Here is a 19,654-nt window from a genome sequence, read left to right on the forward strand (position 1 = left end):
CATACAGAAAGATTACACTTTGCAGCTCCACTGCATCTGGTTGGGGTCATGTGACCAATTCTGGAAAAGGACATGTTGGCAGAAACAGTATAGGTTCCATCCATGTCTGGTCCCTAAATTTCCCATAAGATTCTTCACTTGTTTTCTATCCTTTAGTCTCCTGGCCAGATGCAGGACACTAAATAATTTCATGTTGTCCAGTCATGCGTATTTCTTCTTCCATGACTTGCTCATTTATATTGCTTTTCTGTTGTTCTGTTCATCTATTTCATTATTATTTGTAAGATTTCTATTAGTAAAAATACCTTTGTGTCATTTGTGAGGTAGATAGTATTTCTATAGGTCTACTGAATTTGTTTACAGAACTTTTGATCATTTTAATATTTTTAAATATTTCATCTGTCATCAAATTAATCTATTTCTTCACTTTTAGATTCTGGTTATTTCATCATGCTTTAAAGAACCCCACTTAATTGCCCCACAAAACATACAAAATCGCTCAATTTTTTTTAATGCTAAGTCTTCTAGAATTTAATTTCTAAAAATAATTTTACAAAATTGCTCAACATTTTTTTTATTCTAGGTCTTTTATAATTTCATTTTTTAAAGTAATCTTCATTCACTTGTAATGCATCTTTTGGTAAGGAAAGTAAATTAGGAACTCAACATTTTTCTTTAAATATTTAACCTTTGGCAAAACATGATTTATCATATAAATGATTATATGATTTATTGTATAAATCATGTTTTACCTAATAATTTGATTCTTCCATATATTTTTACCAACATGATGTTGGTAAACTAACATGGTATTTTTCTTCCACTGCAGGTGATATAATGATCTTTCCTGAATGCTTTTAGGATTCTTTATCCTTAAAGCTTAGTCATTTTTCAGGATATATTATAACCTCAACTTTTCTTTCTATGCACTGATTTAATTCTTTTGAATAAGCTCTCTTCTAAATTGTGTTTATTTTGCTTGTTCCAATTGATCTATACTCTTCTTCACAAATGCCAAATATGTTTACGGTGATCAGTCCTTTTCTGGCTCTTAGATCTGTCAACTTCTCTAGAGTAACTTGTATCTTTGTTCTTTTCCACCAAATTCTTTTATTTTCCAAATATTGTCTTTTATAACAATCCTGCTTTTCATGGCTTCTAAAAAAGTTTTTATTCCTGTAATTATATCCTTTTTTCTAATCCTTTGCTCTTTTTCTGCCAATTTTTTCCACCTCCCCGTCTTATCTCTTCCTTGATTATTTTTTTCATCTCTTAATATATCTCCTGTTTCTGAAAGTTCACAATCCTTTTAATTTCCTTAACATTGTTCTTATTATTTAAAGGATTCTTTGATTTTTCTGGAGTAATATATTTCCAAATGCCTGTTTCTGAGATCTACCTTTCATTTATTATATAAATTTTCTTCACTTTCTTAAAATTATTTATAGATAGATTTGATTTGGATACTTTCTACTACTTATATTTGCATGGCTATTTCCCATGAAAAGTGAGGCTTTGGTATCCCTCACTTCATGACTGGGCACTATTTTAACTGTATCCTTGGAATTTGTGTCATAGGAGAGGAGATTGTTGGTTTATGATCATTTTTGGGTTTTTTATTTGCTTGGGGCAGCAGAATGGTTGATGTACTAAGTGAACTGAGCAGCTCCGATTCAGGTTTATTATTTTTTTATCTTTTGTCACTAAATTTTCCTTGGTACTCAGAAGAATGCAGTCCCAAAAGGCTCTCACCTCAGAATTTAGCACTTACACCCTTGAGGCCAGTGTGGATCTCAGTGGCTATATGTGTTTTGATTTTGTTAGTTTTTAATAATTTCCAAGAAATTTCTGCTTAGGTACTTGTGGTCAGCAGCACATGGCTGCTTCACATTCCTGTGTCCCTTCTTCTGCCACACTACGTTAACTTCAAGCTATTTGTCTTTTTTCTGGTGGTCTGCCCCCAGAACCTTACATTTCTTTTTTCATTTTCTTGCTTTTTCTTCTTTCCTCTGTGTGTGTGTGTGTGTGTGTGTGTGTGTGTGTGTGTGTGTGTGGTGTGTGAGTGTCTGTGTACACACAAGCATACTTACATGCTTATGGATACAGTTTTGCTTTTTTTTTTTGAGACAGAGAAATGTCATAGTATAGCAGGATGTGGGAGGTGCTTGCCACATTGCAGTGATTTAGTCTAAATTTCATATTCTTTGTAATCTACGGGATAGTGAGGCTGCTGTTTCCTAATTTTTTGTTTTTTTTTTTTCCATTTCAAATGATTCAGGGAAGGGAAATTAAGTGCATGTACTCTGCTATTCTTACTAGAAGCACTGAATCTTGACACTAAGGGTTGATTTCTAGACTACCTCAAAATAAGTGATAAAAAAAAGAATGAATCTGATTTTAATATTTTGAAAAGATATAGCTCTATTACCCTTATAGCCAGACTTGAGGACTAGGAAGGTTTTAGCTTTAATTCCCTTAAGCCATAATTCCTGAGTATAAATAACTTCTTACTGACTGAAAATCAAATATAGTAGACCAGAGAAAAGAACAAAGAAGGAGATTAAAGGCAATGTAAATGGTGGATCCACTGGAGAAAATTCAAAGAACAGAATTATGAATGTTAAGAGTAAACTTAGTGTTTATTGACATGCTTTTGAACAATTCTTGTTAATAAGGATGACAAAAGGAAAAGACCAAATGGTGGTGGACTGAACAAAGGGAAGTGTGATTATGGAAGGAAGTAAAAGTCAATAAAATCAGGTGCAGAGTCCGGCTTCTGAGACAGTGAAGCCTTTGGCTGCAGGAAGTTGCAGGAAGATGACATTTTGGTGAGCACCTTTGATAAGGCAAGGTAAAAAATTCTCAACCAATTACCGTTTGGTTGTCAATGGGTTATTTCCTTTCAATTATAAATAGATTTGGTCCAATAGTACACACACAGTGTCACTAAAAATAGGACATGTATATAACTCCATTTAAAGAGAGATTTTTCTGTTTCTTAAGCAAAAATTTAGAAACTTCAAGGTTCTCCTATAGCAATCAGAAAACAGAGTAAGAATTCAAATAAAAAATAAAATTATATAAACTGGTTGTTATATGTGCAGTTGCAGGAGAAAGAAGGGTAAGAACTAATTGCAAATCAAATAGAGTATCCTCCCCTGTTTGCAGCTGCAGACTTGGACAACACATGGGTTACAATGACTTTTATAGTTTATTTACATAAACATTCACACAGAAGGAGCATTTTGTTCCAATCAGAAAGCATGTCAGCTTAACCCCATTTAACTTGCCATTTATCCGTACCTTTTTCTCAAAAGGCTGCCAGTCATCAAACAAAAACCTCAGGCCACTTAGGTTGCTTCCATGTCCTGGATATTGTAAATACAGCTGCAATGAACATTGTGGTACATGACTCTTTTTGAATTATGGTTTTCTCAGGGTATATGCCCAGTAGTGGGATTGCTGGGTCATATGGTAGTTCTATTTTTAGTTTTTTAAGGAACCTCCATACTGTTCTCCATAGTGGCTGTATCAATTTACATTCCCACCAACAGTGCAAGAGGGCTCTCTTTTCTCCACACCCTCTCCAGCATTTATTGTTTGTAGATTTTTTGATAATGGCCATTCTGATCGGTGTGAGATGATATCGCACTGTAGTTTTGATTTGCATTTCTCTAATGATTAATGATGTTGAGCATTCTTTCATGTGTTTGTTGGCAATCTGTATATCTTCTTTGGAGAAATGTCTATTTAGGTCTTCTGCCCATTTTTGGATTGGGTTTTTTGTTTTTTTGATATTGAGCTACATGAGCTGCTTGTAAATTTTGGAGATTAATCCTTTGTCAGTTGCTTTGACAGATGAATGGATAAAGAAGATGTGGCACATATATACAATGGAATATTACTCAGCCATAAAAAGAAATGAAATTGAGTTATTTGTAGTGAGGTGGATGGACCTAGAGTCTGTCATACAGAGTGAAGTAAGTCAGAAAGAGAAAAACAAATACCTTATGCTAATGCATATATATGGAATCAAAAAACTAAAAAATAGTCATGAAGAACCTAGGGGAAAGATGGGAATAAAGACGCAGACCTACTAGAGAACGGACTTAAGGACACGGGGAGGGGGAAGTGTAAGCTGGGACAAAGTGAGAGAGTGGTAGTGTATATATGGACATATATACACTACTAAATGTAAAATAGATAGCTAGTGGGAAGCAGTCGAATAGCACAGGGAGATCAGCTTGGTGCTTTGTTACCAGCTAAAAGGGTGGGATAGGGAGGGTGGGAGGGAGGGAGACGCAAGAGGGAAGAGATATGGGGATATATGTATATGTATAACTGATTCACTTTGTTACAAAGCAGAAACTAACACACCATTGTAAAGCAATTATACTCCAATAAAAATGTTAAAAAACAAACAAAAAAAACACCTCAGGCCAGTTATTTTGATAAACCAGTGGTAAAAATTATAGCCTCATAATGGCTGTCCTCCATGGGGGTGTGGGGGTGGGGTTGGTGTCTAATCTGAAATCAAACTCACTTGTTGCAACAGAAGACAACGTATCCCGTTTCATCTACTTTGTTGTTGTTTACCTGCTATATTAATAACTCTTCAAAGTAGGTGAAGCACCAAAGTTCTGATATGAATTAACCATTATTTTCATGGTCTTCTACCTAACAGATTCCATCCTCACACTGCACAATTCCAGGCATGAACTCTCAATTTCTCACTTCCTTTAATCCAAAAAAAAAAAAAAAAAATTCTTCACATTGCAACATTCTTTTGTTCCTGGCCCTGCAGAGTTAAAACAAGGTATCCCTCTTCCTGTTGTGGCCCAAGTTTCCAAATGTTCTTATGATTATAGCCCCTCCAGTATCCTCCTAGAACTTATTCTTCATTGTATAGGCTTGTTATAGGTTGTATTGTGAGCTCCCAAAATTCATGTATTGAAATCCTAACCCCAGTACCTCAAAATATTACCTTATTTGAAAATAGGTCTTTGTCTATGTAATTAGTTAAGATGAGGTAATATTGGAATAGGGTGGGCCCTTAATCCAGTCTGACTGGTGTCATTATAAGATGGTGAAATTTAGAGACAGACACACAGAGAGGGAATGCCATGTGAATACGAAGGCAGAGATTGGAACAATGTATATATAAGCCAAAGATTGTCAACAAATCACCAGAAATGAGGAGACAGGCATGGAACACAACCTTCCTTAGTGCCTTCAGTGTGGTCTTGCCAATGTCTTGATCCTGGACTTCTAGCCTCCAGAACTATGAGACAATAAATTTCTGTTGTTTAAGTCACTAGGTTGGTGGTACTTTGTTACAGCAGCCCTAGCAAACTAATTCAATGTCTTGTCTTCCACAGCTCCACACTCCATCTCTATTGACTCCTTTTTCATCTGTGCCATGCTATAACTTTTAACCTCTCTCTTCCTAAATGCTATAAGAAAAATAAACTTTTCTTCTGGTGGGATTGATGTGGTGCATAACCTGCTTACTCTGATGACACACTGAGAGCCAGCAGGATTATTTGCCTTTGCCCAGAACTACCATGTTTTACAGATATTCTACATACTGAACCTAAAAAGAGCCTAATGTCTCATCTAGTTATAGATATGCAGAGGGAGACTGGGAAAAAGAGTGACATTTGGTGCTGCCATGTTTTATATATTAAATGTAATAAATCAGATTATTATCCTTTATAGGAATTTAGAATTAAATCTGCTAAGACAATATGCCTTTAAAATGAGGGAGAAGTGCCATGATGGTGCAGCAGATTGGGATCATTTTTTCCCCATGATCTAATTTCACTAAACAAAGGGTGGTGGGGTAGGCAACTGAAACGCAGACTTTATTGAATGTGTCTATGAACTAGAATCTGTGGTAGATATTAATGATAGAAAAAGAAATGACATGGCCCCATTCGTCAAGTAGCTCAAGGGATAAAGTGGCCTAAGAAACAAAGTAGTACTGATTTTTAGAAGGGAGGGAATAATTATAAGTTTGAAATGCAGGAAACTACATTGATCTTGTAGCAGTGAGTACAAAGAGGGTCTATTTGTCAAGTCCTTGAAAATCCATTGAGTCATCTATCAGAACCATAACTCTATTTATTTGATAGACAAAATTGACAATTTTGTTTTTGTAGCAAGTATTTTTATTATTTTACTGTTACGTTTGTTTTTAAAGTATAAATTATTGTCTTGTTGAATGGACAGATGATTGAAATTGTTACCTTTGCTTTTGTCAAAGATTTAAACAAGAAATTTGGAGGACTGCAGGTTTAAAATGGAGCTCTGATCACATAAATTATATTATTTTCTTCTGTAACTCTATTAAAATGAGAATAAAGGAATTAAAACTGATATAAACTCACAATAATGAAAAAAAAACTGGTGACTGGCTATTCCTAGTCTGATAAGATATATCAGTATATATATCTAGAAGACAGAAAGGTAAGAGAGAAGTCTCAGTGAAAGCAGAGCAGAGAACACCACAAACTCAAATGCTGTACATGAAGAGGATAATTGAGCTGTGGATTGAGATGGTCCCAGAACAAGTTTCAAAGTCTTTCACTTTATAAATATCATGTCAGACAGATGTGGAACTGAAAAACAATGGTGTTAATTGAAAGTCTGTATATGGAAAAATCACTCCCACACCCCAGTACCATTCATAATACTGAGCAGACAAGATCCTAATTCTAGGGTAGGCTAGCTCTTCTCTAGGGGAACTGAAGACTCCAGAGGAAAGACCCTTCTCTACACAAAAACTTAGATGTGTCTATATTAATAGCTGGTCTTCACTCTACCATCTAAAGTGCAACCTGCTATTTGACAAGTCTCACCTTTGTACCAGATAACTTCAACAATTTTTAAATGTCTTACCCTTAACTGTGAGTGGACATCAGAACTGTCAGAATTTCATGCAATTCTCTAAAATGGAAGAGGCAAGATAGATAGAAAAAACAAAACAAAAACAAAAACAAAGGGAGAAGATAGGACTTCTAGAACTTCACACTGGTATTCTCAGAGATGATTTAGAAAAGTCATATAACAAGAAAAGGATGCTATAAAACAGAAACTCAGTGACTAAGACTGAGCTCTTAAAAATGAAAAGTGTACTTTCCAAAATTAAAAATTCTACAGAAGGGTTGGAAATCAATACCTCTCCCAGAAAGCACAAAAAAACATCAAAATGTTGGACAATATGAGAGACAATGAAGATAAAAGATCAACCCAGGAGATTCAGTAACATCATAATATGAGTTCTAAAAAGAGATAAGAGAGTATATTAAGAGGAGGAAATTGTCAAACACACACATAGAAATATACACACATACACACAATGTTTTCCAAAGCAAAAGCATAGACTAGTCTCCAAAATTAAAGAATCTGTACTGAAACTAGCAAATAATGGGGGGAAATGTGGCCCATTTTCTCATCAGTCAAAAGGGAGAGTTCAAAACCCAAAGAAACATTAAAAATTTCCCCAAGAATTAAAAGAAAAGATCAACTACAAAGGAGCATGGTTCTCCCAGCAGAAACATGAAATGCTCCAAGAAGATGGGACAATGCTTCCAAAAATCTAAGAGAAATTGTGTTTAATCTAGAATCCTGCAACCAAAATGTAAATTAAATATTAGGTCAGAATAAAGGTATTTTCATACGTGAAAGGACTCAGGAGATTAGCCTTCCAGACATGCTTCCTTAGAATATATTAAGGGTGAAATCCAGTGAAAATGAAAGAGAAAACCAAAAAGAGGAAAAATGGAAACAGGAAAGACATGATCCAGCTTGAGGGCCATGCAGTGGAGCTGGCAGTCAGCTGGCAGCTGGTAAGTTCATACATAACAGAAATTAAGTAGAGAAAGAAGAGAACCTCAATAGGAAGTTTTGAAAAATATAATTAAAAACAAAATACTCTCCCAAACCAGAAACCTCTCCACAAAGGTAGTCGGAAAAAAAAACACACACACTTTTGTTATTAAGTATTAAACCAGAATGTAACACACACCACAGGCAATCCATGAACAGACTGCAAAAACAGAAAGAAATCTCACGCGTCTGTATAGCTGAGGAGATACAATCCATTACATACACGTTTTCAAGATAAAAATTAACTTGTCCTCAAGTGAGAGGATGTGACAACACCACTTGTAACACATAATTCATCCTGACTTTACCTGGTGACCATCTGTGTTAGCTAATTGGCTTTAAGGCGGGGGGGAACCAAACTGCTCAGATCTTGATGGTAGTAGATCATTTTGCAGTTTGGAGCAAGGTGCTAACTGAAGTTAGGCTACTACCTTGACACAAAGCTGAGAGGTACTGATCATTGCATTTCAAAAAGATGGCTTCCAGGTCCTTGAGAAAGACATTCCTAGGTCCCAAGTTTACAAAAGACCTAACAATTTTTTTTAAATTAATTTTTATTGGAGCGTAGTTGCTTTACAATGTTGTGTTAGTTTCTACTGTACAGCAAAATGAATCAGCTATACACAGACATATATCCCCTCTTTTTTGGATTTCCTTCCCATTTAGGCTACCACAGTGCATTAAGTAGAGTTCCCTGTGCTATACATTATGTTCTCATTAGTTATCTATTTTATACATAATATCAATAGTGTATATGTGTCAATCCCAATCTCCCAATTCCTTACACCACCCCTCTCTCCTGCTTGGTATCCATATGTTTGTTCTCAACATCTGTGTCTCTATTTCTGCTTTGCAAATAAGATCATCTATACCATTTTTCTAGATTTCACTTATATGCGTTAATATATGATATTTGTTTTTCTCTTTCTGACTTACTTCACTCTGTGTGACACTCTCTAGGTCCACCCACATCTCTACAAATGACCCAATTTCATTCCTTTTTTATGGCTGAGTAATATTCTAACTAGTCTTCAAAAGAGTTTATATACATTTCAAAGAGAGGACAAAGTTCCTACAGTTGACAGTGATCTAAAGTAAATGATCTGAGTAATAGGAGGGAATGAGGAAATCTCTTCCCTTATTTTCAACAGGGTGAATTAAGCTTCTTATTTTTAATCTGTATTTGTCCTTACGGAAGATAACTGTGTCAATGGCCTCTTACTGCAGAGTAAGAGATAAGAGACACTGTCTTGAGTTAGTGCAACACAAAATAAAGGTACTCAGATATTTTTTTGAAGATAGACAAATTGAGAAACTGAAATAGTGATAAAAATATATTGGAAATGAGAGGAAGGGAAAGTGGGAGTATTATATAAATAAGCCAAATTCTCATTCTACGTAGCTAATGACCAAATAAATAAATGAGCCAGAGTCCTAGTATGTAGATATTTTGGCAACTGTAAGATGCAAACAGCTGAGAGAATTAGATATGGTTGGCACTGGAAAGAAAAACTTGGGTGAAGACTGTTGCTTATACATGAACACATGACTTTTTTATATTAGAAAAAGAAAACATGGTACATTTTTTAGTGACCCAACCAAGACATATTAAAATAAAAAGGAATAAAAGTGGAGAACTGACAAGAAAATAATTCATCAGTATTCTATGATTTGAAAAAGCACAGTTATAGAAATTTTGCTTATCTCTATTTTTCAAAGGACGAAAGATGTGTGTGTGTGTGTGTGTGTGTGTGTGTGTGTGTATCTGAAAACATCTCAAGTCAAAGGATTTTGTATTTTTTAGAAAATAATTTTTACAAAACTTTTAACTATGTAGGATAATAGAATGAATATCTCCATGCCTATCACTCACACTTTACCAAATCTCCCATTGCACTGCCTTCAAAAATCCTGGTTTATGTGTTAAAACTAGATCCGCTTCTTTTTGGTCTGCTTTAGATTTTCTGTATTTCTGATAAAACTGAAGAATATCAATCCAATTTCCATACCAGTTCTGTCTTAGAGCCGGAGGAATGCAGGAAGGGCAATCCCTACCATGACCCACCCCCTACACATATGACATTTAGGCCAGTCACTGAACCCTGCTAGAGGTCTAGGCTGTCTCAGGGCATTTAATTCCTGGGGGACAAGGACAAGCAGCAATTACATAATGTACTTACATTACTTTCTCCCATTGGCCCTTGAGATACATTGTGCTCCCAGCTGGGATTTCTTCCCAAAGCTTCGTTATTAGTAGTCCTGACCTCTGTTTAAGGATTAGAATTAATTCTTTTAGTCTTAATTTTGAGACTTAATATTGGACTTAAACCACGTCTAAAAGGAACTCTTGATCTCCCCCTGAAAACCTTAACCTTCTTCATCTCAGTAAATGGCCACTTCGTCCTCTGGTTGCTCAGGCCGAAAACTTGCAGATAACCTTGATTCCTCTCTTATTCTCATATTCTGCAACCATCTATCAGCAAGCAACTTCTGTTGGCTCTAGAATTTATTTTCTACTCACCACTTAAACTGCCACTACCCAGACCCTGTCCATCAATTTTCTTGCACTGTCTCAATAGCCTTCTAAGCAGTCCTCTGTTCTTACCCTTTTCCCCAACATTCTCAATACAGCAGATTGAAAATGTTTTTAAATAAGTCAGATCATGTCTCTCCTCCACTCAAAATGTTTCATTTCACTCAGATTACAAGCTAAAGCCCTGACAATAGCTCACAAACCTCTACTTCTTCTCTGACTCAATTATTTTCTTGCGATTTTTCTCTTCTCCCTCAGTTCAGCCATACTGGACTTCTTGCTGCTCCCTCAAACACATTAAGCATATCCCAACTCTGGGTTTTTTATCATGTTCCCTCCATCATGGGGTATGTCTTTATTTTCTCTTCAAATGTCACCTCATCAATGAGTATTCTCTTACAAGACTAAGTGATAAAGCAAGCTAAGACCCACCCTCTGGGATTCCCTATCCCACTTCCTCTGCTTTGTATACTTCCATGGTAATTATTACCAGCTGTTATGCTACAGAGCTATACTTTCTTATATATGTGTCATGTCCTTCATCACACTAGAATGCAAGCCCTAAAAGAAGAGGGCCTTTGTCTTTTTTATTTACTGTTTTATTGCCAGCACTTGTGAAAATACTCATTTTAAATGACATTTCTTCATGAAAGTCTTTCTTAAACACCACCATATCCAGTCTCTGTTTAGTTCTCTCTGTTGAATTATCATCAAAAGCCCTCCTATGCAGTACTCACTGTCTTACAAATTACACTGATGTAATGATCAGTGGAAAATATCTGCTCCGCTATAGGTTAAGTTTCAAGAGAACCGGGACTGACCATGTCTGGCTTTGAGTACAGGAGCATCTGGCACAGAATGAATACTCAATATACACTTACTGATAAGATGGATGATTAGTTGATGGATGATTAGTCGATGACTCCACCCATGTCAAACTACTTGTAGTTCTGTGGGGTCTCTTATTTCTCTCTAAAGTGAAATATGCTACTGTATTTATTATTCATCTCTGATTTCTTAAACTCAGAAGAAGCTTGGAAATCTTCTCTAACAACACTGAATCTACCCTCAAAACTGCTATGTGCCACAACAGTCCATTTATTTATTCATCCAACAATTATTTTTGAACAATTTTTAGACAGACTGATCTAGGCACTACATAAACAACAGTCAACAAAACAAATCCTCACCCTCATGGAGCTTACATTACAGTGTGTGTGTGTCAGGAACTTCGGGGGGGACAGGGTGGGGAGAGAGAAGACACAGAAAATAAATAAATATTTAATATAATGCTATATACTATATGAGTGTGTAGGGGAACAAAATTTGCCACCCCAAAATATGTCTCTTTGGCATGAGGGTTAATTTAGGTTATTTTTCAGGCCCAAAAGACTCAAGAAGAACCTTCGACCTTCCCCTTAACTGCTTGAAATAATGTAAATAGAGGACCTATTCCGGGAAGGGAGCTATCACCATAGATAATTATAGTATGAACTAGGGGTGGTAGAGAGGGAAAAACCTAGCAAAATCTGTTACAGTTCCTCTCCATGTCCTATTGTCTCTTCATAGCCTAGCTAAACATTCGTTTGCCAAACTTTTGCTTTTCTATCTCCATATGACTTGCCTTCCTCCACTTCGAAGTTCCAAACCACTACCCTCAACATCCTTTGACTTTAGCTGCTGAAGATAGTATAATGAGGGTTTCAGCCATTTTGGCAAGTTACTCAATTTTCCTTCATCTCTCCCATGTATACATGTTATTCAACTTCTGTTTGATTTTTCTCCTGTTAATCTGTCTCACGTCAATTTAATCTTAGACCAGTAAGAAGAACCTTAAGGGACTTCCCTCGTAGGCAGTCGTTAAGACTCCATGCTCCCAGTGCAGGGGGCCCTGGTTCGATCCCTAGTCGGGGAACTAGATCTTGCATGCCGCAACTAAAAGATCCCGCATGCCACAACTAAAAGATCACTCATGCCGCAACAAAATATCCTGCACGCTGCAACAAAGATCCCGCGTGCCACAACTAAGACCTGGTGCAGCCAAATAAATAAATATTTAAAAAAAAGAAGAAGAACCTTAAAAAGACAGTGGAAAATGTCTTCCTCCCCAACAAGTGCTATGGTAAAAACATAAAGCAAGGTCGATCAATATAAGGTATGAATGGGTACTTTTAGGAGGGGAGTAAAAGAAATTCTCTATGAGATGCGGAGAAGAGACCAGAGGCAGTGAGAGTGTGTGCCCTGCAGACCTGTGTGGTGTCCTTGGATCAGGGCCCAGATCCCAGCTTCTTAGCACTTTACCATATGTGGCTTATAGCAGAGACTTTCTCCAAGACTGACACCAATTTCAATGTATGGTTTTTTCCCCACCACCAAGCAATTAACTCAATTCTGATACTATCTACTGCTCCCCACCCCACCCCACTGTCACTTTAGCTGCCAGTCAGTAGTCTAGGTTGTCACCTGTGCTTCTGACCAACTGGATATAGATTGGTGTTCCAATGACTCCCTCTTTGTGTTCTATTAATTTGCTGGAGTGGCTCACAGAACTCAGAGAAACATTTTACTTACTAGATTGCCAGTTTATTATTAAAGGACATATTTCAGGAACAGCCAGATGGAAGAGGTACAGAAGGAAATGCATGCGGGAAGGGGCTCAGAATTTCCATGGTCTCTGGGCAGCCACTCTCCCTGAATCTCCACGCATTCACCTTTCAGGGATTTGGGGAGGCTTCATCACATAAGCATGATTGATTAAACCACTGGCCATTGGTGACTGAACTCAATCTCCAGCCTCTTTCCCCTCCCTGGAGGTTGGTAGGACTGAAAGTTATAACCCTCTAATTATATGGTTGGTTCCTCTGGTGACCAGCCCCGAGTCTTACTTCCTGAAAGTCACCTCATTAACGTGAACACAGATGTAGTTGAAAGAGGTTTGTTATGAATATCAAGACAACTTTATCACTCTTATCATTCAGGAAATTCCAAGGGTATTAGCAATTCTGTGCCAGTAACAAGGACTATGGACAAATACCAAATATATATTTCTTATTATAAATCACACTGTCACACCTTCTTTAGAGGATTATACACGTAGAGAGGCAAGTGCCAGTGAGATTATATTTACTGACCCTTTCCTCTCCCTCAGGTATCCAAAGCCAATTACTGAATGGTGTGAGGATACAAAAGTCCAGTACCTTTGCTCAGATGAAATTCATGCTCTAGGGGGGGAAGAATATTTCCCCAGGGCCTTCCTTCCCACTAAGGCATTACTGTACTTGAATCCTTGACTCTGAGTGTACCTCTAAGAGAACCTGACCTAAGACAAGGGAAAAAAGCATTCCAGGCATAGAGATGGCAAATACAGAAATGAGGAAGAAGGAATATAGTTGATACACTGGAGGAAAAGAAAGGAGGTTAGTGTGGCTGACATATGAGAGAAGTGTGGTAAGAAACAACATCAGAGAGTTAACCCAAGCATCCATACTGGTTTGTTTGATCCTCTCCACCTTTCCCACACCCACTCACTGCTCTGTGAATCTTGGGGCAGTGACTGGTTCATTTCTTTTCATTTCTTTATCTCTGTTGCCAACATTCTTTAGATGTTTAATAAATACTTACTAATTTTTTTCTTTTAAGGTATTACCAAGCAGATATCCATTTGAACCTACTGTCTTATTTTGCATTTAGCTACCTGAATATTATTTCCCCTGATATCTTAGGAATATCTTCAATTCCCATTTTTATAATTAAAAAAAGAAATACCGATAGAACTACAGCAACATACGTAGAAATAAGTTTAGTTTCATAGCAAATAGACTAACTGAACAATTTGATAAGGTGTACAAGCAAGCATGAAAAATCAACTAAACGGCTAGGGCATTTGTGTTATATAAACTGTCATAGTGTTGAAAATAAATCCTGCATTTTCCCAATTATGAGTTATTTCTTTTTATGCCCAGTTTAAAACAATATATTGGATTTTATGATATCTCCTAGTCATTTCAAATTTATCATGCAATAAAGTGAAATATAAATATAAAATTAATTATGTCTGTTTATTTGAGGTTGTAAGAATGGATACTGATATAAATATTTGAGACTAGCTAGGTCTAAACAAAGTCAGAGCTTCCAAGGTTTTGGTTAAAAATGATTCCATTACCCGCATACAAAACCATAAAAATATCTTCAAGAGCATAAAACTATTCTGTGGGTGAACTTATCTATACCCATGTAGGTAGCCTGCCAAGCATAAAATGAATCATTAAATATTCATAACTATCAATTTCCTGTAGAGCTATCCTGAAAACATTTACTACACCAATAAGTTCTTTGCCATTGCCAAAGAGTCTTGATTAGTTTCTAGTGTTGGACTGGATCCCTCAACTGAGAATGTGGTACTTTTTACCTTTAGCAAAGCTAAGGATAAGTCCTGGACTTTAAAGTGGATGCTTTTAATAGTGCTCAGGCTTCTTATTAAGTATTGACCTTTTAATGGTAACTTTCATTCATCTACCATACCTGTCTCATACCTTATCAACAATTTATCCTTTTTAAATAAAACATTAAATTTCATCATTGTGCATCATTAGGAATAGCATACTGTATTAGTTTCCTGTGGCTGCTATAAATTTATCACAAATTTGGTGGCTTGGAACAGCAGAAACTTATTCTCACAGTTCTACAGGCCAAACGTCCAAAAGCCCAAAATCAGTTTCACCAAGTTGAAATCCAGGTGTCAGCAGGACTACACTCTGCAGAGAATCTGCTTCTTGCCTCTTCCAGCTTCTGATGCCTTCATTCCTTGGCTGTGGCAACATCTCTCTGCTCCATCTTCACACTGCCTTCTTCTCTGTGTGTTTGTGTCAAAACTGCCTCTGCCTCCTTCTTATAAAAACACATGTGGCTGCATCTAGGGCCCACCTGGATAATCCAGAATAAGCACCTCCTCTCAAGATCTTTAATCTCATCTTTTGCCATGTAAGGTAATATTCGCTTTTTTGCCATATAGAGTAATATTCACAAGTTCTAGGGATTAGGTTATGAACATATCTTTGGGGTTACCATTTGGCCCGCTACCCACACTCATTAAAAACTACATTTTTAATGGGAAAAATAGTATACTCTTAGATCTTGCCCATTTAAAACTATAAGTTTACAAATTTAAGATATGCGCACACACATTTAATTAGAAAAATTGAGTCTTTGGCAAGGCAAAATTTAGCTAAAGAACAGATTCAATTTTTAGGTTCTTTTCTCATGCTGCAGTGTAGATTGTCCTAAACTGCAAAATTACACATTCGAAGTGATTCTTTAATGACCTACTTGATTCTCTCTTCTTGGATTCCTCTGGCTTTCAGAGAAAAATCTTAATCTCAGACAATCGCAGTCTCTGAGCCCAATATGGGCTCTGAATGGTAAGAACATGAAGAATCTTATCACTGAGATCAGTAGTTAAATCAGCCAAGCTTCACTCCTCCTCAAGCCATGATCCCAAGGAAGCATTTCCTGCTATTCCCCAACTGAAAACATTTTTGAAAAAATAGAGATCTTCCTATTTCAATCTATCAAGACTTATATCTGTATTCCACCTAGAATGACAGAGTTTAGGCAGCAACCCATGCAGAATCTGCAACATAATTTGCAGGGCTCAGGGTAAAATGAAAACGTGGGACCCTTTTGTTAAAAAATAAAATTAAGAATTTCAAGATGATGACAGCAAAGCATTAAACCGAGTATGGAGTTCTTCTAGACACTATAGGCTGCATGCCCATGAAGCCAGCCCTGCCTTATCTTTAAAACGATTGCATCCACCCCAGTGTGGGCTCCCAAGTTCAGCTCCCTCAGGTTGACATGCAGCAACGTCCCCTTGAAGCTCATTGACTCATGTAGAAACATGTGCCCATTCCTGAACTAACACCTTGAGATGAGGAAAATTCCCCATTCAGATAGGTGTGGGCCTGGGTTCCTGCACTATGGCAAGGAGAATGGGGTTTCCGTTGGATAGTGGAGACTTGGACTGAGTGGATGAGACTGCCTGAAAAAAATGGAAATATAGATAGGAAAGTGAGGGTGAGCAGGGAGATAAAAGCTGGGCAATATATCAACAATTTTTTTTAAAAACCTTACTGAATCACTAATACATGCATGTCTGAGCTTCTGTTTAGCATCTATGTTGAGATAACTGCTAGTTAAAATTGGGATAGCTAAAAGATAGAGAAATCTTAATGACTTTATTGCACTGTTTTGAAATGCAAATTCTAAATGATTTTTAAGTTATATTAAATTGAAATTTTCAATTAGGAAAAGTAGTGTTATTATTTGTTACCAAAAAGATATCACAAAAGTAGATCATAAATAATTAAGCTGAAGGATACATATAACTACAACTTACGGGATCATGCACAGGACCTACAAAAATTGTGGAAATATAGCTCTGCTGCCCTTGCCTTTTCAAAGATAATGCATATAAAATACAATTTTTAAGGAATCTTCAATTTCATGTGAAAGACTGAATTTTTTAATGATATGAACATAAGGAGAAAGACTATTAAAAGTAATATTATTGATGAAAAAATTTTTACTGCCTTTGAAATAAAGCATTCTAACATATTGCCTGTGAGACAATACATCTGATATCTTGGTAGGTACTGAGCAATCAATACTTCAGTAATATGTCCTGGGAGAAACAGAGAAAGAAAAAATTCACCTGCCTGTCATTTAATCTATAGTTACTTGAAGCTCATCTTGTACTTGATGCTAGGTATTTATCAACCAAAGCACAGCTAAGAGATTTGTGAACAAATAAAATGTATTATCATATTGTTGACTATCCCTCCACTTGTATCCACCGTAAAATTTTAAGAGAAAAATGCCAACTTGTTTCTAGTGGTAATAATATATAATTATGCTTCCATTAAATACTTCAATTTAGCCCTAGAAAAGTATTAGAAGAATCACATTGCTGACAGAATGGAGCATTATTCACTTCTAATGTGCTTTCTATGTTTTCTTATTTTCTTCTTCTTTACTGCCCACTTTAAAAAGATTTTCTGTATATAGCGCCGGAAGGAAAAAACAAAACAAAACAAAAAACACCTGAGTTACAGAAACAGACAGGAACAAAAGCATAGAAAAAATATTTTACTTAGAAAGATTTACAAAAAAACATATTTAGGGAAATTGTATATTTATTATTTTTAAAATAAATTTATGAGAATTAAATAACTTCTGGTTATAAAACTGATTAGTATAATGTAAAGTATTGGACCTTTTACATAATTTCTTGTATAAAAATTATATATTGAAACTAAAAAAAACCATGAAGCCACAAGAAAACCTTTGGCTACAAAGACATATTTTCTCAATATTTGAGGATAAATATGGTTATCCTCAAATAAATGTACATATAATATATTTGCTCCAGAGGATGCTTTAGAGTTCAAGGAAATCCCATTAATGTAGTTTCAGGAAGGTTGTTTGTAATGGTATTTTCCTTAAGTCTAATAGAAAAAAAATAAGCTTCTTAATAAATCAATGTGTATAGAAATGCTAAGTATTTGTGAAATAGCCTGTTTTTCTTTACCACCTACTCCAAAATTTTTCTTTATATTTTTTCACACACTTTATCACTCTTCCTGTACTATTTTCTTTCCTGTCATTAAAGCAGTTTGAAAACCCGTATAGCTTTCTTTTGCAGTCTGAGAGTACATATCTACATATGCAGATAATATTTTTTGACTCTAATATAAGTATGATACAGTCAGGCTATACACACATAGAAGTACAAGTTTAAGCTTGTAGACCATGTAAGTAGTATGACAAAAACAAACATACAAACAAGCAAAAACCTGAATTGACAAGATTTTTCTTTAAACTCATTTCTCCCATGATTTATTAAAAGATGAATGTGACAAAATAACCTGGCAAAGATATGGCCACATCATTTTTTAGGGGGGTGGAGGTCTGGGATTCACTACAAAATAATGGAAATTCCCTTTCCCTAGTGTCTGTCCCGAGAGGTTAACCAGGGTTGTGTCTTTGAGATCTGGGTTTCCCTTGCGCCATGAGAGAGGTAACAAATCTTTTGTTTTCAAAAGCATTTATCTGAGAGGGTTAAGGCAAGAATAGATAAAATGAAGAGAGAATGAAACATGTGTTATTGAGCAGTTATGTTTCCTTTAGACTGGAAACGGAGCAGGGATTATAGGTTCTGCCCTACTAGGTCCCTGCTGGGACACATTCTTGTGGAAGAGGCAAGACCTCTGATGGAAAAGCCTATATGGGTGTACAAAAGAACTGGTCACTAAATGTCACGCGTGGGCATTTAGTAAAGATTTCTGTGAACGTTCTTGAGCTTATTTGGGCTGTGAAGCTCTGGGAAGAAGCCACACCTCAGCCTTCCAAGAGAATCAATGCCTAAGGTAGTAAAGCACAGTCATTCAAGAGCGGTAGCTGGAAGCTGAAGAACAACAGCATGTAACCATCAGTCACTGAATTATTGAATGAGTACTTTCTACATACCAGGCACTCTGTACTAAAAGCAAACCTGCCTACCCAGTTTTCCCAGGATTATATAGATCCTGAAGTTCTTCTATAGTCTGATGATTGCAAATCATTAATAATAAATGATACTGAATTTGGCTGAGCTCGGTAAGTGATGACCAGGACCTTTAGAAAAAAGTAAAATAATGTGAAATTTCTTCCTTTCCGTATTATGAGTCACACTGGACCTACCTACTATATTCCTAAATACAGAGCTGACACGCACTAGTCCCAACTCTCAATCCTGCTACTTGTGTGACAATGACTATCACTGTCCCAAATCTCCAGTTTTCTCACTTATGAAGTGGGAAAATATCCCCATCTCCTTTGCAAGATTTGAATCAACACGTTAGTCAAAAGCACTGGAATTGAGGAAATTATCTTGAAGAATTTGTTTGACTTCTCAGGATTTCATACCTCACTTATAAAATGAGGACACTTTTTCAAACTCAGCATTATTGGCATATTGGATGTATAGTTCTTTGTTGTAGAGACCATACTATGAATTGTATAGGATGTTTAGTCTCTACCTACTAGATGCCAGTAACACCCACCCCTCAGTTAAGACAACCAAAAATGCCTCCAGATTTTGCCAAATGTCCACTAGAAGCAAAATCATCCCAGTTGGAAACCAATGGATTAGAGCTATCCCCAATGTCCCTTCAACTTTAACATTTCATACTTCCA

This window comes from Eschrichtius robustus, chromosome 5 (assembly GCF_028021215.1).
Source record: "Eschrichtius robustus isolate mEscRob2 chromosome 5, mEscRob2.pri, whole genome shotgun sequence".
Lineage (NCBI taxonomy): Eukaryota > Metazoa > Chordata > Mammalia > Artiodactyla > Eschrichtiidae > Eschrichtius > Eschrichtius robustus.